This window comes from Ictidomys tridecemlineatus, chromosome 4 (genome assembly GCF_052094955.1).
Source record: "Ictidomys tridecemlineatus isolate mIctTri1 chromosome 4, mIctTri1.hap1, whole genome shotgun sequence".
Taxonomy (NCBI): Eukaryota; Metazoa; Chordata; class Mammalia; order Rodentia; family Sciuridae; genus Ictidomys; species Ictidomys tridecemlineatus.
Window position 1 is genome coordinate 97053133 of NC_135480.1, and position 22084 is coordinate 97075216.

Below are 22084 nucleotides of genomic sequence, written 5' to 3' on the forward strand. Positions count from 1 at the left end.
ATTCTAATTAGTCTTCTTGACACCTGGTTCCCCCAAGAAGCTGAAACAGAATAAACAATGTGGCTTTTAATCCTAGCTATTCTGCTTCAAAGTTAGTAATGTTGGTCACATCACAACACTTTTGAGCCTTAGTTTTCTCAACTGGATAATATGGATAAGGATATTGTTTTCAGTTATAGGACTAAATGAGAAAGTGATTTGTAAACAGTATAGATCAAGGATTCCCAGACCTGCCTAAATGTTAAAATTTCCTGGAATTCTTGCTAAGGGAAAAAAAGCAGAATAAAAAAAAAAAACTAGATTTCTGGAGGACACAGCCATAACCACAGGAGGAAGCAGGAAAGATGATTCCAGATCTCTCTCCTCCTATCTACTATCAGTGTCCCCACTGACAGACCTAACACAAAGCTGGCCAGCTAGTGACCTAAGTCATTCTTCTGGATGATACTGAACAAACAGAATAATTACTACTCTCATCAGAATCTTCCAGTGAGGATTTTGGCCTACCAAAAAAAGCCTAATCTCCCTAGGCAAAGAAGTTCAAGCACCTTCATAATCTACACCATCTTCAGGATTTTTCTTTTGAGACCAGAGGCTGAAATGGGAGTCAATTGGTGTCACTTGTTTTCGTTCCACTGCATCTCCTTGTGACTTTCCACCTACTGGAATCCTCTCCCTAGCCTCATCTCTCCTGGAAGGTCCTGCTTGGCCTTGATTCAAGGTCTAATCTCAGGTCAGTGTCCTCCAAGATGGCATCTCTGGTATCTCCTACTGGGAGGAGCTTTCCTTTCCCTCTACTATGCAGATGGCATTTGTACCACCTATATGCTTCCCCACATATACCCACTCCTGCCATCCATCCCCACCTTTCCCTGGGGCAAAGTCATATGTGACCATGTTTTACCTCCCTCATTGGACTGAAAGCCTTTTGAGGGTGTAAACTACCCAATATGCCTTACATTCCTCAGCTCTCAACATGGAATGGGCTCGAGATAACTCCCCTTCTTTTAACTAGCTCACAGACTCCCATGCCTTCTTTGAGATCCAATTCAAATGCCAACTCCTCTATCTCCTCCAAGAAGAGCTAATTTGCCTTCCCCTTTCCCTGCCATAGTTCTGTATACAGTCTACTTGCCCCACAATGAGATAGCATCCTGGTTAGGAGCACTTACTCTCTAAACTGTCTGTGTGGGTACAAACCCTGGTGATCTATAAAGCAAAAGCTATTTGATGTTGACAAATTTCAGTGCCAGTTTCTTCATAGTACCTATCATAGGAAATGAATTCATCTATGTAAAGCACTTAGGCCACTGCTGAATATGTATATTAAATGTGTAATAAATGTTAGCTATTAATATTATCATGTAACTCTAAGCTCCTTGAAGGCAGGACCCATGTCTTGATCTTTGATTCCTAGTGTCTAGATAATACTCCTGGTATAAACTGGGTGCTCAATATATGCTTGTTGATTGCATGAATGGCCATTTCATGTTCAGTAAATATTGGGACGGTGGGTAGGAGGGTGGGTATATGGATGGATAGATGGTCAAATGGTAGCTACTTTGCATGAATAAGTGAATCAGCAGGTATTTAATACATATAGTTCCCTTAGTTTATTGCTTAAAACAAATGAGGGAATGAGGGAATGAATGAATAATAGTTATTTAATAAGAAGGTTGATTAGTTGCATGGTTGAATTAACAAACAGATTTTCCACAAATAGCAGATGTTCCATAAAAGTTGGCTGGTTGCATGAGTGAACAAATAGCCCTAAAATGTGAAAGCAGCCTGCAGTCAAAGCTGAGAGGATGCAGCTAGAGTACTGGTCAGAGGGAGAGGAGTGAGTGATAGAACCTGTCCCTCAATAACTGCCATAGGAACTGTACCCTTACCCTACCATTTCTGAAGCCCTCTGTTTTTGAATCTGACACCTATTTTTGCACACTGCATAGTGCTGCATGGTGATACAGAAACCTGGGGGTGGAGAGAAGGGCTGGAAATTATCTGACCTCACCTTCTTGCCTCCAGAAGAGGACCAGCCTCCAGCATCCTGCACCACCAAGGACTAGCCTCCATGATCTGCCTCAGGTGAGGAGGGAGACCCTCAACTCACTACACATTAGGAGCAACTCCTGTATTAGTCCTGGGAGCAGGAATATAAGCTGAATGCCTCATATCCTTGGCCCCATTCCCTGGCCCTGCAGTTCCCCTGAGTCAGCCCCAGAAACTCACGTCTCTAGTTAATGAATTATTTCGCAACACGCCTGGAGATGCATGAACTAGAAATCTACACATGTTGGAGGATTTGCCATTTCCATTAAATATGCCATTCATTTGGTGGGTAATTAAATGTGCAATAATTGGCTTTAATTTCCATCTTAAATGATTTCCTAGGAGCAGTAGAAAGGGAGATGCAGGGTGTAATTTTCTGAAAGAGTCCCCCCACCCCCTGAAAGCTTTTCAGCACATAGAAGAAGAGGGAAATGAGTAAAATGAAGTTGTTTTTGATACTGCACCACATGTGAGTCATCTGTAATTGCCCCCCCCATGGAGAAAGAGATTGACGCCTGCAACATGACAGCACCCCACCCCCAAAGCCCTGGAGCAGCCTAGGGAAGGGCATCCCAGGAGTCTGAACTTAAGGAAGAGGAGAGAGGTTGGGCAGGAGCAGAGGCTGTGGTGTGGTGTGGAGGATCCTGCCACAGCTCTGGGGGTCATGAGCCTCCTTCCATGCTTCCTGTCTCTCCATGCTTCCCACACTGTGCTGTGTGTTAGCATACACATGCACGCACACGTGCGCAGACATACACACAATCATGGGCTTTGCCTTCCAATTCTAGAAGCACCATTCAGAGCCAGCCATAGCCTGGTGGACAGGAAGCCAGGGAAAAGGAGTGGAGGAGGGATCCATGCCTTCTGGAATGAAAAGGGTCAGTGTGTATTGCCCACCCCGTGAAAGAAGCATGGCTTCAAATTCGAGTTTTATCACTACCTGTGAGAATACGGTTAAGTTACTGAGCTTCTCTGGGTTTCAGTTTCCCCCTCTGTAAGATGAAAACAGTCAAACCTGACTTATAAAATAACAATCAAAGGGCAAACCACATGTACAGCCCTGGCACAGAGTAGTGAGCTCTCAGCATACCTGATTCCCTCTGACCCTTCTCTCCCTTCTCTGGGGTGGAGGGTCAGCCTAGTCAAGGCCAATGTGTAGCTCACTGATTCCTGGAGGAGCTACTCACCCCTGAGAGATGCCTCCATTCCTGCCCACCTTTGCAGCATCACCTCTCCTACTGGTTTGCCTCCATTTCACACCATCCCTCATCCCTTCTGTAGATGCTCATGCAATTGCATGAGTCCTCTGGATTTTCCTGAGGCAGAGCTGAGATTTGCAGAGACTGAAGAGGTTCTGAAGGAACTGGGCTCCCAATGTGCATACACAAGTAGCACCACAAGTTGGGGGGGTGGAAAAAGCAAGGCTGGGGCCACCTCACTTTTGTTGCCTGGTCTGGAGTGAGTTCATAACCTTCCTCTTCAGCACTTGGAGGCATCCAAGCATTAGCAGGGCTTCTCCACTTCCATGGCCACTCCCATGGCCATGACTATGGATGCCCCAATTGGAAAGGCTATCACTGATCGGTGCTTCTCAGCCCCCAGGTCTCTTCAAAGGAGCTCTCTGGTTCTGTTCAGCTTGTCAGTACCTCTGTATGTAGATGAGGGTGCAGAGAGGAGGCTGAGGGAAGCAATAAATCCAGCTCTCTCCCTGCTTCTCTGGCTAGTCTGCATTCTGGGCATCTGGAAAGGAGATAAGTAAATAACTTTGAGAATACATCCTGGGGTATCTTAGGATCTCAAGCTGGGAAATGGACTGTGTAATAGCTAAGCTGGAAGCAGGCCTGGGGTTTAGCTGGGGTGAAGGCAAAATGAAAAGAAATTATCTGACTGACTAACTGCAGAGGCTCCACTCAAATTAAAAGGTATATGGATTAAGGTGTGCTGAGAGTAGAACTGGGGTCCTACATGAGGCAAGATCAGACTCGGAGTAAAAGGAACCCAAGGAACATAATGAGTCATAGAGCCTGGGCCCCGATTGATGGAGAAAAGGGACAGCATATAATTCCCTCAAGCCACTCGGGGTCTCTCCAAAGTTCTTCCATGTATTTATTCTTTCAAGCAATTATTCTTCACTGACTCAATTAACTCATGCAATATTTTTGGATTGTCAACTGTATATGGAGCAGATGACTCATATAATAAACATATTACAAGTTTTAAAGTCAAGCAGACCTGGCTCATGTCTCTGCTATCTATATTTTGGTTATAGGACTCTAACAAGTTACTTAAATCTAGAATAAGACTGTTGTGAAGACCAAATGACAAAATTCCTACAAAGTGCTTAGTGTGATGGCTGTCATTTGGTTTTTCCATTACCCAAAAATTTATCATTGTTGATACTATGACAGCAGTGTACTAAGACCTTAAAAATGCTCCAAACATGTGATTATCCCCTTGAACAATCACTGCATAAAATCTACTTTATATACAATTATGTCCCCCAGGAAGAAAGCATTCTGACCCTTTTGTTGTCTACGAGCATCCACCATAGGGTTTTGCACATGGTAGAAGCTGTAGATCTTTGACAAACGGGGCTAAATTCTCTAATGACCAAAGATAAATCATTTCTGCAAGGATTAATATTGGACACTATTGCATTATACAGGGATGCTGGATTAACAAAATGGCTATATAAGCTTAGGCATTGAAATTTAGCCTACCCATAAAATCTAGGTTTGAACAGTCCCCAGAGGTTGCCTTTGCAGTTATTTGTTTGGGAAAAAATAATTAATAGAGCAAAAAACATTACATGTAGGCTATCAGGTATTGGTGTTATCGTGTTCCTCTCTCATCATTTGTGCAATCCCCTCTGGAAGAATGCTGACCTGCAAAGAAATTCCACAAGGAAAGAGAGAAGTACTGAAGAGTAGGTGGGCAGGCTGGGAGGCTCCTCCTACAGTCCCACACCATAAAGCAGGAAGGGACTTAAAGACCACCTACATTCTTCCCACCTGTCTCACAAATAACACAAGAGCCAAAAAGACTCTGTGATTTGGCGAAGGCCACCAGCTCATTAGTGACAGGACTAGGATAAAATATGGTCTCCTGACTCCACTTCATTGATCTTTCCCCTGCACACAGCTGTCACCCTCTCTGAACATGAATTCATCTGCAGCAAGAAGTGACTGCCTTTCTTCCCAACCAGGCCAAAGGGAATTGAATAACATCACCTAGCAAAAGACGTTCATATACAACTTCTTGTCAGATAGTGACCACAGGGGCATGGCGGCCCTAAAAACAGATCCTACTAAGCAGTTCTGCTTTTCAGCCTGCTCCACAGCCATCCCTCTCTTCCCTGGCTTTTCTGGTTCAAAGGAAGTGAGGTTGTTAAGCATGTTTACATCCACAATTAAGCCAGCTGTGCAGGAGAATTAGTCCTGGAGACTATTAGAACTAACACATGCTTTTAATCATGAAAACAGAAACATTTCAGTGAGGTACTTTCAGCAGTTATTAAAAAAAAAAACTAGGAGGAGATTGAGGGAGGGGCAGGAGAGACCTCAGGGACAAAGCTCTCCTAAGGGCCTCCTCAGATGAAAGAGGAATTAATAGAGACTCAGCTCCCTTCTCTTCCAGCCTCGCCACCTCCATTCCTGGGAAGATACAGGTCAGCGATGCAGAGCAGCCAAACTGGCTGTGGTCCTTGGGGAGTGAAGTAAAAAAGTTAAGGGATTGGGGAGCTACCTGTAGATGAATAACATTTGAATCTAGTTCCTTCCGCCCATCCCCTTAGTGTCTTAATCCCCGTTTGGGGCCTCCACTATCTCCACTCCCCACACCCCGATATCTCAGGCTCCACTCCCTTCTTCAGAAGCATTTGTCTAAGTCCACACTGTTCTTTCTGATAATTGTTAGAAACTCTCAAGTGCTAATTAAATTTTCTGTCTAGGGCCTGATACAAGTCCTAATGTGTAGCAAGCATTTAAATAAGTTAAGCAACTGGTAACTTGTAAGCATAAGTATTTATGTCCAGGGAAATTTTATAGTTTCATTCTATAATTCTGTCATATCTTTACAAAAATGTGTAGCACCAACTGTGGGTAGCAATGGGCATCATTTTTCAGATGAGAAAACTGAAGTTTGAATCAGTGAAAACAAATTGCCCAGAATTACCCAGTCAGTGGTAGGGAAAAGCCAAGAATCCAGCAGGTTTTGTGCCCTAGAGTCTCACACTCTTTTGGTGACAAGAGGTGCCTGCCCTGAGATGTGAAAGTCTGTAGAACTCTCCCAGAACTCTCCTCTTACCTTGAGGCCGTGAACATTGTTGGAGTTCATTGTCTAAGTAAGACAAACCAACTTGACATATTAGACTTTGGAAGTTGTTTTCTCACAGGGCAGGGTGGTGAGTAAGCCCATGGGTGGAAGTGGGGACTACAACATAGCAGATGGAGGTAGAAAAGGACAAGAAAATAGCACAATAAACAAGGCAATGTCACATAGTGTTTAAAACTGCAAAGGTTGTCCCAAATAGAGGATCTTGGGGAGAAATACAAGGCAAAATGCACCAATGGAACTGAGGCTTGGGTTATAGGAGGCAGAGTCTAAGTGCCCAAATTCAGGGAAGAGAAAGAACAGGCTAGATGAAGAAGTCTGAGATGCCTCAAGGAACTCGCCCCCGCATGAGGCCTTGAAGAAAGGTTAGAATTTGGTTAGATGACGGGACTGGGGATTTCTAAATATGACGTACAAAGCAAGAGAAAAGGAGGTAAAGAAGTTTTTTTTGAGCAACCATTATATGTCAGGACCATGCCGGATGCTATTATATCCTACTAATGGAGTTCACTCTGCAAAGAGAGAATGAGCACAATGTGGGCTACTGTGACAGGAGAAAGGTCAGACTACCGAAGACAGCTCAGGTAGGAGAAGACTGAAACAGACAAAGAGGCTCACAATAGAGCAGACCTTAAATGTCTGACTCAGAAAACTTCCCTGACTTGCTACAGCACTCTTTGGTGACTGCTTTGTAATTTATGGTAGGCCATGAGCTACCTGAAATTGGGGATTGTTTCACACAACATTGCAGTGGTCCTCTAAACTTTAGTACACATCAGAATCACCTGGAGAGTTTGTGAAAATATTGATTATGGGCCCCTACCCAGAGTTTCTGATTTCAAAGGACTTATATTAGCCTGAGAATTCACATGTCTAACACATTCTCAATCTCACCAATGGCCCTAGAGATTTTTGCTTCCTGGTACTCACATCTTTGTGAGATTTCCTCCCATATTGAATAGTGTAGACTTGTGTGAACAATGGGGTATTGTGGAAGTGATGGTAAGTGACTTCTAAGACTTCCAAGAAATTGTAACTTATTCTCTGGGCTTGTTCACCTGGAGGGAGCCAGCTGCCATGCTGTGAGTACACTCAAGCAGCCTTGTGGAGAAGTCACATGGGAAGAAACTGAAGCCTTCTCCAACAAGCCACACCAACTTGCTGGCCATGTGAACAAACTACCTTGGAAGCGAACCCTCCAGGCCCAGCCAAGCATTCAGATGACTGCAGTCCCAGCTAATACGTTCACTGCTACTTCATGATATAGCCTAAGCTAAAACCTAAAGAAACTACAAGATAATAAACATTATTGTTGTTTTAGGCCTCTAAATTTTGGAGTGACTTGTTATACAACCATAAATAACTAATATACCAAATGATGCTGATGTGACTGGCTCAGGGAACACAATTTGAGAATAACTGCATCTTTTTAACTCTTGTACCTAGCTTGTACCCAGTTTATAGGTGCACTCAACAAATATTTTGAAATTCATCAATGAGTAAATGAATAGGTACAGAATGAATGAAGGTTAGACTTAAAGCTACAGTATTAGGGAGCCACTGAGTTGTGGAACAACATGACATCAGAAGCCCTTGGAGATACGAGTTGAAAAAGGTTCATAGAATTGAAAATTGCTGAGTGCCCATGCTGGCACAATTGCCAGCTGATGGGAAATCTCCACTCTAGTTTCTGATGTCTTTCTACAAGGATATGGCCTATGAATTGCCATCTCTACTTCTCCTGATCTACAGGAAAGCCTGCCAGGACATCCATCTGCCCCATGCACCTTGATCCCCCTCAGGGACCTTCCATCTATCTCTTTGCTATTCTTTGGCAGCCTTTGTTCTGTCCAGAATCCCTCCCCTCTCCTCCCTTTCTTTCCTCTAATGGCCTTGCCTTCTTTGACAAGCCTTCTGGGGCTCTTCTCAGGCTCCACTGCTGTTGGCTTCCTATACACCTTCCTCCCCCCAGCCTGGGTTGTTTTATCCCCTCTACATTATTTCCATAAATCACTTCAGAGTACAGTGCTACAAATATTTACCAAGTACCAGCTGCCTACACCAGCCAGCAGTAAGCTGAATATATAAAGAAAAATAAAACTCATTTACATGCAAAAGATCTCTGTTAAAGATTTCGAAGTAACCCTGGACCAGCATCTCTGTTTCAGCTAAAATCCCTCCATACCACACACTAACCTTCCTTCTTCCTCATTGCCTTCTCTTTTAAAGCTGATGTGGGCACAGGGTTTGTGACCAAAGGCCTAAGCTCCATACCACCTCATCTAGTGGCAGAAACTTGTACAAGAAGATTCAACAAGAACATCTGCATTGAAGGGGATCTTTTATCAAAACCACAGCCCAGGAGAAACCCTCTACTCCTCCATATATTTCATTAGTGCATTTGGAACTAGCCCAGAGTCTTGGAGGAAAACTAGCTTCATTTTAATGTTTTGCCAGCTCTCTCTCTCTCTTGCTCTATTGTGGAACTCAGCTTCTCTGGCAGAGCTTTAGACTTATTTGTCTTCCCTTGCATTTGTGCTTGGAGTATTTGTGAAGCAAAATCCAGGATTCAGTTGGGATTTCTGAAAAATACAGTGTCTCGTGTGCTACAGGAGGCTGGATTTATCTGCCCCACACTTCTAAGTGTAACTTGATATGCCGAGCTAGGCACAGTATGGATATTCTTAGCATTGTAATGTTTGATTAGGCATCTCTCTCCAGGTTCCTTTCTCCCCTTTGGAGAGAAAGTGTCAGTGTCACCTCCAAGATGCCCAGAGTGTCCAAGAGGAGGCTAGCCAGCTTAGAGGAGGTACTGAGCCCAGCCTCAATGGTCAGCCTCTTCTATGCCATTCTCATCATAGCTCTGGACTTTCTAGATGGCACAAATAAACTTCTGGAGAAACTCAACCCACACAGGGAAACAGCCTGTGTAGTTTCACAAAGGATGTAGACCACACTGCATTCAGGCAGTGCCCACCCCCACATCAGGAACATTTCAACCTCATCTACTCAGAGACTGAGTTCCAGCCCCTTCGCAGAGGCTCCTTCTTGTCATGAAAGCACCTCACACCTATCAAGCTGAATATGGAACACTTGATCTTTCCTGCAGATCTGCCCTTCCCACAGTCTATCTGTGTTAAGAACAGTGCTTCAATTCCCCAGGTGCTCTAGCTGGAAACTTAGCATCTATTCTTAACACCTTCCTCTCCCTGCTTTATTCTTTCACTAAGCCCAGATATTCTATCTCCAAAATATCTTTCAGCCTACCCACTTCAGTCCTTTACTGTCACAACCCTAGCCCAGGCCACTAGCATCTCTCATCTGGATCCTAACATACCTTTGAGCTCTCACACTTGTCTTCTTTCAGCCTATTCTTCATAATAGTCAGAATGAGCCATCAAAAGCCAGATCTGATAGGATCATTCCCTTGCTTAAAACTTTCCAATTACACTCAGGAAAAAAAAAAAAAAAAATATATATATATATATATATATATATATATATATATCCATCCCTTATGTGGCTTATCACCTGTAAGATCCTTCATTATCTGTCCCCCAGTCATCTCTTGGACCTCCTCCCAGACCAAACTGCACTTTCATCCCTCCCTGCCAATCACAGTCCTCAATCATCCCAAGTCCCTTGGCACACTCTGTCCTTTGTGCCTAGAAGAGAACACTGACATGGTGCTCATTCTATGTCTAACTCGAGTTATTCAAGTCTTCACTTAAAATTCACATCTGCAGCACCTTTCCTTAACCACCCTAATCTAAATTCAGTTCCTTTGTTATATTTATTCTGTCATGCAACTGTACTTGTCCCTCACGTTTGTGATTATATAATTATTTGTGCATTACCATATTCAATATTTTTTCACAACACTATAAGCTCTAGGAGGGCAGAGTCCATATGTGTTTCTTCACTAATGTGCTCCTACCCTGGATGTTATAAAGAATTAGCCCCTCCCTTCAAGGACTCACAATTTCATTAGAAAGACACATGCATGGATGGAAGTTCTAATTAAACATCAAAGATACCAAGATTTTGAAGTTTGACAAGGTGCTAGGAGTCTGTCAAGTTGACTCAAGTAAGCTCAGCTTAACAGAGATAGGGGGAATCTACAAAATGAACACAAATAATCCAGTATACTGGTCATTTGGTCATGGTACCTGCTACTCCTATAGTTCCTTCTAATGCTACTGAATATCTACCACGCATCCTTAGGTTTAAACTATGTATTATACTGAGAATCAGCTCTTGCCTAACTATGGTGCCACCTTCAATGCCATCCCTGGCATTCCATCCCCTTTGGGGTGGCCAGATCATGTCCTCTGAGGACTTTAGAGATGATTCTCCACAACACACATAGGCCCTTCTATCAACATCTTCACTTGATTCCAATTGAAGTGGTGACATCCTATTCTTCCTTTTGGACTTAAGCCATCCCAAATAAGGAACTGTCCTTCTCCCCCCATCTGTGGGTCCCTCATTTATCTTCCCAGCATGTGGTAATGTGTGGAAGACTGAAGTGTAGTCAACATTAAGGAAATCAAGTTCTCAAGTGCCTAAAGAAATCAAAAGAAGATGTGGTTGTAAAATTATTGTTCAATGTTTATGCTACAAAACTCCAAAAAATTTAATATACCAAAATACAAAGGATCGTTGACATTTTTTGTGAACTTGAATTTGAGATCATCATCAGTAAAGAAGCTTAGTAACCACCTTGAAGTCATGAGAAGCTAGTACTTGTAGGTAGTATGACACATGACACAGGGTCATGAGTAAAGATGGACCAGTCTTAGCTGCATGGTATTAGAGAACCACAGAGGCAAGAAGAGTATACACATTCCTAAGAGCCATGGCATTGTATATAATAAGAGCATGGTTGCCTTTTCTTCAATAGGAGATATAAAATTAGCCAGGAACTGTAAATTTGACATTAAAGAACTTAAAGACAGGGCTCCTAGGCCTGAACAGGAAAAGTCAATGCCAAGACACTATGAGAAATGTGCACATACCAGATTAGACAATAAATAAATACATAAGTGCCTTTTTTCCTCCATCATTTTAAATCTTCATTGAAAAAATCACTATACCTCACCAGGCATGTTGGTACAGGCTTGTAGATAGACAGGTAGGCTGAGGCAGGAGAATTACAAGTTGGAAGCCAACCTGGAAACTTAGTGAGACCCTATCTAAAAATTAAAAATAAGAAGATCTAGGGATGTAGCTAAGTGGTAGAGTACACCTTGGTTCAATCCCTAGTACAAAAAAAAAATAAAAGAAAGAAAGGGAGGGAAGGAAAAAATAAAGAAAGGGGGGAAAAGATAAGTAAGTAGGCAGGTTACTATACCTCACACAGACCCATGATTTTTTAATGCACTTTTATAACAGCTTTATTGAGACATAATTTATATGTGATAAAATTCATACTTATTTTTAAGTATACAATTCAGTGTTTTTATATATTCAAGGAGATGTGCAACCATAACTATTTATTTATAAAATATTTTCCCCACTCCAAAACACCATGCACCCATTAGTGGTCACTCTCAGCCCCTCTCTACTAGACCCCAACAACCACTGATTTACTTTATAACTATGATTTGTCTATTCTGGATATTTCATATAAATGAAATTATGTAACAGGTAATCTTTTAGCATAATTTTTCAAGGTTTATTCATCTTATAGCATGGTCTCAGCACATCATTCACTTTTATTGTTAAGTAATATTCAATTATATGGCTATATATATATATCCATTATATTTATCCATTCATCAGTTGTTGAATGCTGCTATTAATGCTTGGGTGATAGTAATTTCTTTCAGGACTTTGAATACAATTATTCTACTGCCTTATGGACTCCATTGGGTTATAGTAAAAAGCAAGCTGTAAATCTCACCGAGGCACTTTCAGAAATGACAATTTATTTTTCTCTTGTTGCTTTCAAGATTTTCTGTCTTTGGTTTTGGACAGTTTTACTATAATGGGCCTAGGTGTAGATTTCTTTAAGTTTATCTTGCTTAGAGTTTTTTAAGCTTCTTGAATGTTTAAATTAATATTTTTCATCAACTTTAGGGAGTCTTTAGCCATTATTACTTCAAAATGTTCTTTCTACAACTTTCTATTATTCCTTTCCTTCTGGGGAGACTCCCATTTTGCATATGTTGGTAACCTGATGGTGTCTCACAGGTCTGAGCTCTGAGCTGACTGAAATAAAGAAATGCTTTGAGAGTTCATCTTTTCCAGGAAGCAGACAGGTCAAATGGTGGATGTCCTCTAGCTTTTTGGAGAGCTCCAAATCCCTTTTGCCCTCTCCAGTGGTCACTAAGCTACTGGTTTTCACCACTAAGTTTTGAACTGCTAATTTCTGAAGTTACTGAATATCTAGGAAGAAAGTAATGGGAATCAAGCAAGTTCAAATGCAGTAAAAAAAAAAATATGCTGCTCTTGCCAACATTAAGCTATTTCTTGAAGAAATAATTTTTAAATTGTTCTAAGCCTTTGGTTATTTTCCAGAATTCTGAAAAAGTTTATCTTCACAGTTTTTCCATTGTTCTCATTGCTTTTCTGGAGAAGAAGTTTTTCACCATACTGTTTCAAAAGGGCTTTAAATTTTGTATTTAAACCAGGGCTATGAATATCCCAGTGGTGGCTCTATCTGGAAAAAAATGTCAATTATTTACAACTTGAGCCATAGTAAGCCAAAGTTGTAAGAAATCAGAAATATGAATAAGATGAGTATGAATAAGCAAAGGCTATAGAGTAGAAAAAAAGTAGAGTTGCTGGGCTGGGGATACAAGCTCAGTGGTAGCTGCAGTGTGTACTTAGTATGTATCAGCCTTGATTCAATCCCCAGCATGAAAAAAATAGAGTATTGTAGAGACATAGGTTAGTGGTAAAGAGTGGTATAAGCACAGGTACACATAGTTTCTGAATCACTTACTATACAAACAGTAGAGGAAAGACACAAATTTCGGTTGTTGATGTCCATTCTGCCACCTTGAATCAGAACCATGAGCCTCTTTCTACTCTTGCTGAGATCCTTTGGCTTCTCTGGAGAACCTTAAAATGACCTGAAGTAATTTAAGTGAGTGCTTCTTCCTTCTAACCAAAAGAGGCAAATAAATATCTAGAGAGAAAAGAGATGGGCATTCTAGGTACAGAAGTCAGCATGTCATAGGCACATGATAAAACAGCCTGGACCATTTCAATGATGAAAATGAGAGTCAGAATAAGGGAGAATTGGAGAGGAGAAAAGAAACACTCAGTAGTACAGGTATTATGTAGTGACAAAGGAGATTCTGGAAGAGGCTAAAAAGAATTGCTTAAGTGTTTTCTGTGAAGAGGAGACAGAAGTGCATAGTTTCATATAATGGGCTGCCAGGAAGTGCCAGTGTTCAATTCTCCCTAAATTGGGCTAGCACTCAGAGAATTCAGATTGACAGGACCTTGTTTCTTTAGAGCAAAAATTCTCAAAGTGTGGTCTCCAGACCAGCAGCATCAGCATCATATGAGAACTTGTGAGAAATATAAATTCTCAGATCCTACAGAATTCAGAAGCTCTTGTGAAGAGATCCAGAAGTCTGTGGTTCAATAGTCCCTCCAGCTGAACTTGATGCATGCTAAAGAACCACAGCTCTATATATTGAGTGAGTAGACCTCTGTTTAGACCTAGTGGGGAGACACCCAGGTAGAATTAGGGAGACACCCAGAGCTGGGCAAGGTGAAACATTCTCCCTCTATGGAGCCCACTTGGATGTGGCTAGTACTAAAGAAGTCTCAGTCTAAGTCACAGGAGTCTCTTGCACATCCACCAATGGCTAAGTGTGGAGAATAGAGGCAGAAGGAGGGAAGCCTTGAATGTAGTAATGGCAGTGACCTGTGGCCACTTCAGTCGATTGAGGGATACAGAATACTCTAGATCCAGACTCATATTCCTGTCTTTGAAGGCAGGAAACATTTTCCCAGCTGATTGGAACTAAACAAAGTATACTGATTTCAACCTAAACCCAACATTATAAATGCAGAAGAAACAGTCTTCCTCTCCAGGATATATGTCTCTCAGCCATTAATGAGGGCTGGAATATCCAATCCTCCTTATAGTTAAAGGATAAGAATACCTTGATCAATTCCAAGACTGTTCCATTTCTCCTCTAACCAAAATGGTTGGCCTTTGTACAAGATCTGCTCACTCTCCAGCCTTCAGCAGCTTTGACCCTGTAGTTCTTGATCTTTAACAATAGAATCAATAGGAGAGCTTACAAAGAACATTTAAGTCCAATCCCTATCCTAGAGCAATTAAATCAGAATTTCTAGAAGTGGGTCCATCATTGGCATTTTTAAAAAGCTACCAGGATTATTCTAATATGTAGCCAAGGAGAAAAATCATGGATAATTAAAGGTTATGAATAAATTCCAAATTCCTTCCCTGGTCTCTTGTGTTTAAGGGAAGAAAAGTCCCCTTTATCTTTAGGTCTTGGACCTTTGGTAAGGGGGGCCATGAAGACTTAATTTTTCCCTAGGCTCACTATGACATAGTAAAAGTCTCTGTATTCATCTGTTTTCTTAACTATTACTATAACAAAATACCTGAGGCAGGCTATTTTATAAAAAAAAAAAAAATGAGGCCCCAGAGCTCTTTCCCTATAAGGAGCCAATAGAATCCAAAATATCTATGCCTCTTTCTTCCCACTAGAGGGTGGGAGAACCAGAGGACAGGCACAGTGTTATTTTAAAATGTACTTGGAATTTGTCTTAGTTGAGTATGGTGAGACACAGACATTCAGAGTTCTGGAGATGCAAAGTTGAGGGGCTGTATCTGGTGATAGCCTTCTTGCTGGCTGAGTCCCCACATGGCAAGAAACAGGAACATGCATGTGTTGTGTGTGTGTATCTACCTGGTCTCTTTCTCTAATCTTATAAGGTCACCAAGATTCAATCATGAGAGCTATACCCTAATGACCTATCCAAACCTGATTACCCCTCTAAAACCCCACCTCTAAACACCATAGTTAAATTGCATTTTTACCCTCTCAGGTGGAATACAATGTCAGATGGTGATACACATTATGGATAAAAATAAGGCAAAGAAGTGACCATGAATCTCCCGGGATGGGGAGGGTTTGCTCTTTATAGGATGACTGAAGTTGGAGAGGGAGGGAGTAGAACCTGGGAATGTTTAGGGAAAGAACAATCCAGCAGTGGGGGAGAGCCTGACATGGGAAAGTGCTCACCACATGGTAAGCTCTTTGCACACATCATCTTGTTTTATTCTTATATCACAACTCTTCAAGGAAGATATTATCCCCAGCTTATCAGTGGGGTTCAGAAAGAATCAGCAGTTTGCCCAAGTGCACAGTAAATGTTAGAGCTGAGATTCCAGGTCCTGCTCTTCACCACCACTCTACTACCCCTGCCAGCACCATATCTTACCCTGACCAGTGAGTCAACACAGGTGAGCAATGTCTAAGGAGAGGCAGGTCTCCTGAGGACCAAGCGCTCATGTTTGCCCCCAAACCCTCACTCCCCTCCCCACTACCAAGCATGGATGCCATCATCCCTGCTTCTCTCCTCCTACTTCCCTCAGACACACAAACATATCACTTATCAAATAGGCTCAGTCCTTCTTCCTGTCCTTTCTGCCTACTCCACTGACCTGCTTTCCACAGGGGATTTTGGACCAGGTAATCCAAAGTTTCATGACCATCAGGCTGACGTAGCAAGGCCCCAGCATGAGTTTCTATTGATGTTTAAGCCCACCCCTCAGGGACTTCCTCAGCACTTAAATATCCCTCAGGACCCTGAAAGTGGTGTCCTAGGGGCAAAAACTTACATTAGTCTTTGATCTCGCCTGAAGCAATTCCAGGGCATTCTCTTCCCCATGGGTACCTGGGGGAAGCGGGTGTTATAAGAGGAAGGCCATCTCCAGCTTGAGAGTCTACAATAAACCAGTCAGGGCTGGACCCTAGAGATGGAAACCTTCTTTCACTTCTCTCTTGGGCTTTCCTTTTTCTCTTTCTTTTCACAATTTGAGAGTGACTTCACATTACAGCATAAGATGTACTCTTAGGCATGAAGGAATATTTCTCTCAAGTACTTAACTGATGAAAACCCACAGCACCATCTGTTTGAGCCACAGCCAAGGGTCCCCATTCCCAAGGAGGTGATAAGATCGCACTCCATTGAAAGTGAAAAAAAAAAGTGGAGATTCCTGGGGCAATGCACAGCCCTGTCCCCTCCCCTCATGTCCTCCAGAACACCTGTACTTGTTTAACAAACCCTTACCAAGGGCCAGCTTGCTAGGCTTCAGGAGACGATATTCAATAAAGCAAAGTTTATGCTCTCAGGGGACAGTCAGAATGGAAAGGAAGACAGACAAACAATCTTACCTCAGAGATGACAAATCAGTGTGATGCCCATGTTGTGCCAGAGGGGTGTGTGTCATTCAGCTTTCTCTCACTGTGACAAATTATCTGAGATAAACATCTTAAAAGGAGGAAATATTAATTTTGGCTTACTGTTTTGGAGGCTTCAGGCCATAGTGGCTTGGGCTGGTGGCTTTGGGGCCTACTATGAGACAGGCCATCATAACAGAAATAATGGAGGCATGTGGCTGAAGAAAGCTGCTCACTCACCTCATGGCAGAGAGAAAGAAAGAGCGATCCAGGGGAGGGAGATTAAATATACCTTTTAAAGGCACAGCCCTGGGACTTATTTCCTCCAACCACAATATCCACCATCTCCCCATACTTTCATCAGCTAGAGACCAAACTTTCAACACTTGACAGTGGGGGGGACATTTGAGATCCAAACCATAACTAGCCTGTTACAGTGGTCCAGTGCTTCTCTCTAGCCTTATCTGAGTCTTTCCATTCTCTTCCCTCTGCCTAGAATGCCCTTGTTACCTGCCTGTTGCAGTCTCTCTTTGCCTGGGAAAATCTTTTAAGTTCCCCGTAAATACCACCTTCTTGGGGCCAAATTCCCCAGACTCTGCCCCATCCCTTTCAGAGTAAATCATTTCTTTCCCTGAGGTCCCAGAGCTCTTTGCCTATAAGAAGCCAATAGAACCCAAGGCGTTTATGCATCTGCCTTCCTGGTAGAGGGTGGAAACCCCAGAGGGCAGGCACAGTGCTGTTTCAAATGTACTTGGGATTTGTTTTCATCAGGTATGGAAAGACACTCAGACACTCATGAAGAAATATGTTTTTTACTCATAGTTCCAAAGAAGCAGGAGGCTTGTCCTGGGGATGGGGCAGGGATGGGGAAGCATCAGAGAAAATCAGGGGACAGAAGGAATGAAGGGAAAACATGGCAAGAGACTTTATTGTGGTTTCTGTGGTAAGGGAATGAGTAAGGCCGGGTAAGCAGGCTAAGGATTGACTAGAATGAATTGTTTCACTGGGCTCTGGGGTATTGGGCTGCCCTAGTTGTCTGATCCCTGGCCCTGGGGTGAAAGGGGTGTGGATTATAAAGAACGATTCTAGGGGCCCTGTAAGAGCCCCCCAAAAAGGAGGCAATTAGGGGTATGAGCTGTGGACTGACTTGTTTGCCTATGAAAGTCATACTTACAGGCAAGTCCTATCTCTAGGAATTAGTTAGGCCTGGTAAGGGCAGTCTCACCAGGATCAGCAAGGCCTCAAATAACAAAACAATTGTGAAAACAATTGAGGTGCCTTTGCAAATTCTAATAGGGAACTAGTTCCAGGACTTCTAAGGATACCAAAACCCACAGGTGCCTGATTTCCTTCTGGATCTAGGTACATCCTCCTATATACTTTAAATCAGCTCTAGATTACTTCTAAAACCAAATACTATGCAAATATCCTTTTTTACTATATTGCTTAAAGAATAATTGTGAGAAAAAAAAAGTTTTCACATACTGAGAACACACGGAAATTTGTTTCAATTTTTTTCCATTCACAGTCAGTTGATCTGTGGCTGTGGAGCCCATGGAAATGGAGGGTCAACTGTACAAAAAATAAAAGCACAATATAATACCAGTACCAACTCATTTATCCCTCTCCTCCTGTTTTCAGCACATCCCTGGCACATAGCAGACAGTCAGTGGATATTCACAGAAAAGACTAGGAAAAGCAGCATCAGAAAACAGTTGGGTCTCTAAAGATCCCAAAGGATGGGGGTTAAAGTTACTTGCTTTCCATCCCTGACAGGGCTGAGCTGGGCTTACAGTCCTTCCCACAAATCTACAGACTCAACACTTCCTCCTGCCTTTACATCACTACCCACTTTCCAATTCAACTCTTAAAAGAACTGAGATGCCTGGAATTCTGGCTGGAGCTGACATCCTCATCCTTGAGCAGCTTCCATTGTTCCCTGGAGCCAGGCTGGCTGCCCAGGACTTGGATCAAAAATTTATGTCCTGCCCAGAGTGGTGGCACATACCTGTAATCCCAGAGGCTCAGGAGGCTAAGGCAGAAATATCATGAGTTCAAAGCCAGCCTCAGCAATTTAGTGAGGCCCAAAGCAACTCAGAGAGACCCTGTCTCTAAATAAAATATAAAAAATGGCTGGGGATAGGCTCAGTGGTTAAGCACCCCTGGGTTCAATCCCCAATACAAAAAAAAAATGTCCTTTCACCTCCTCCATGGATCTTTCTCCATTTTTCCCCACAGTTACCACACCCAAAGGAATTATAAATGGCTTTCCTCTTGCTTAAATAGTGAGATCTTCATCAGTTCAAACCCACAGTGTTTGAGGATCACATTCACCCAGGGAGATGAGCCACGATGAGAGAAGAAGAGTTAAACTGGTTAGTTTAACACTGGTTATTCTTCCACCACCAAAAACATTTGACTGCACCTTTGCTCTCATCTTCTATTTACAACTCTGCAACTCTTATTCACGTTGGAAACTGAGGTTTAAAAAGGTCAAATAACTTACTTAAGGTAAGGGCAAGAAGTAAAAGTCTCTAACTGCCAGGGGAAATAAGCCTCCATTCTGCTGAGAGACACTGCTCTTGGGCTTTTGGGCAACTTCTTTCCTTCTGTTAGGAGGCAGAAGTAGTGAAGAGCATAGATATTGGAATGAGAAAAATGTGGATATGAATCCCACCCTTCCCCTCACTAGCAATGTGACTATGTTGCTGAAGCTCTTTGAGCCCTAGTTCCCTCATTTACACAAAGGAAAACGGACCTGCCTACCCAAAATTTTTGTAAAGACTCAGTGAACCAACCTACATAACACACCCGGCTTGGTTGGTGCCTGACACAAAGGAGCTGCCCAAAAATTGCTAGTTTCTCCTTGCTTTCCTATGTGATGGTGATAGATGAGCCACATGGATACAAACTACATGTGGATTCACAGAGATATGTGCAGACGGGGCAGGAACCCCCAGGAGCTGAGAGCTTGAAGTTTGTGGGTTACGAGTAAGGGGTATGAGATTCTGGCATAATGCTCAAATTAAACCTCAGGTTAAGCATGGGATGGCTCAGCACCCTTGAGGGTCATTTCCAAATGACACTCATTTGGAAATCATGACTTTGAACAACTTTGAACACTTGAACATGTATTAGTGCTAGGGAGTGGAGGAGAGTTATGCTGAACTTCACTGTGAGATCCCTCAAGGTTGGCATCTTCACTGAGCCTCCTGACTCCTTCATAAGGCCTTTCTGTCTTCACTCTCCAAGAACTCATTAAATCCTTTCTTGATGCCATTTAAATTCTGTGGCTTGAACAACAGAGGTAATAGCTGGGTCCATAAAATTGCTCACAATGGGAGATTCCTTTTGTTATTCATGAAATAAATTATTTCCAACTTCAAAGGGTGGGTGGCCACTATGAGACAAACATGTCAGCCTTCATCCCAACCATGACCTAATTCTAGAATGTGTTGCTCCTGCCAATCAGAACGTCCCTGAAGGACACATCTTCACCTACTCAGTCTGCTCAGCTTAGTGTTATTCTTGAGGAAATCTAGCTGGCCTCTTAGGAACTTCGCTTAATAAACTGGTTTTGCAATGGCTACCCCTACCCTGCTATCAATTTGACTGCTTTGCCAATTCCCTTGCATTCTAGTCTCCTCATACGTTTCAATCTCCTACCTTCTGTTGAGGCTTAAGGGCTGTTTCTCTTTACTTGGAAGAATCAATACCAGATAAGAGTGAGTTTGAGGAAGATTTAGAAGACAGGATCACACACAGCATCCCATCACCCTCTCTGTTGCAGATCTGTCCTCATCCCATCTTCTTAGTACCTTGGATTTTACAATTAAAAAATAAAAACAGAGACTGCCTGGCTCAAAGGGACCTGATAGCAACATCCAGACTACAGATGGCTCCAGCTCAGTTCCAACAAGTACACTTCAAAAAAATCATGTGTGTTAAATACACTCTCCCCATTTGCATTGCAGATTGCTCAATTTCTACTGAAATCCCCTCCCAAACCATATCATAAGAATCCACAAGGGCAAATGTAGTATTCATTCTTAAGTAAAAAATACCTGACTTTGGGGGTTTAAAGCACAATAGAGCACAGTCATTAGGAATTGGAGCTGTAGAGTCAAACTGCTGTATTCAAATTCCAACTCTGCCATTTATTAGCTGTGTAACTCAGGCAAGATGTTTAATTTCTTTGTGACTCAGTTTTCTCATCTGTAAGATGAAAATAATACTACCAAACATTTCACAGGGTTGTTGTAAAGATTCAAAGTGTCAGTGCATATAAAATATAAAATAATACCCAGCACACAGTTAGAGCTGAATAAAAGGAATTATTGCCATTCTCTTCTTGGCTAGTGCCTTAGTCTGTTTTCTATTGCAGTGACAAAATATCTGAGACTAGGTGATTTATGAAGAATAAACGTTTATTTGACTCAGGGTTCTGGAAAATCCTAGAGCATGGTGGCGGCATCTGCTCAGCATCAGTAGAGGGCCTCATGCTGCAAGGTATGGTAGAGGACATCATATGGCAAGATAAGGTCTCACTTTCTCTTTTAAAGACACTAATGCAAGACCTGCAACGGACCGGCAGAACAGGCCCAGCGAATCGCCGGTGTGGTAGACACATCACCCCAATGGGAGGAAGGGCAGAGCCGCCGCCGGCGCCTGCAAGGTAGACAGACCTGCGACCATCAGGGAGAACAGGCCCAGCAGCCCGCTGGCGTGGTAGACACATCACCCCAATTAGAGGAAGGGCCCAGCTGCTGCCCGCAAAGTAGGCAGACTGCGCGTCCTGGAGAAGGAGCCCAGCGGCCCGCTAGCCTAGATGAAAGATCACCCCAATTGGAGGAGGGGCACAGCCGCCGCCTGTGCCTGCAAGGTAGGCAGTCCTGCAACCTGGAGAACAGGCTCAGCGGCCCGCCAGCGTGGTAGACAGATCACCCCTATTGGAGGAGGGGCCCAGCCGTTGCCCGCAAGGTAAGCAGACCACGCAACCTGGAGAAGGGGCCCAACAGCTCGCCGGCGTGATAGACAGATCACCCCAATTGGAGGAGGAGCACAGCCGCCACCTGCGCCTGCAAGGGAGACTTTGCAACTATACAAGAGCAATATAAATATATAGGGGGAAAATTCAATAACAACAGTTACACCAAGCAGAAAGAAACGCGAATAGTATGAAAAGACAAGGAAAGAAAGGAAACAAGCAATGCAGGTCAACTCAAATTTAGAAGAAGTAATATCTGCAACAAATGGAATGTCAGATAAAGAATTCAGGATATACATGCTTCAGATGATCT

At 42.8% G+C, this 22084-nt stretch overlaps 1 long non-coding RNA gene across 1 annotated transcript in view; it reads right to left on the reverse strand.

Moving 5' to 3' along the window:
• Window positions 1-1589: 1589 nt before the first annotated feature.
• Window positions 1590-22084, reverse strand: part of LOC120889694 (uncharacterized) — a 34466-nt gene continuing 13971 nt past the window's right edge. Inside the window, exon 2 of the long non-coding RNA XR_005733737.2 lies at window positions 1590-3792. This is a non-coding gene — a long non-coding RNA (uncharacterized LOC120889694). The remainder of the gene's footprint in view (window positions 3793-22084) is intronic.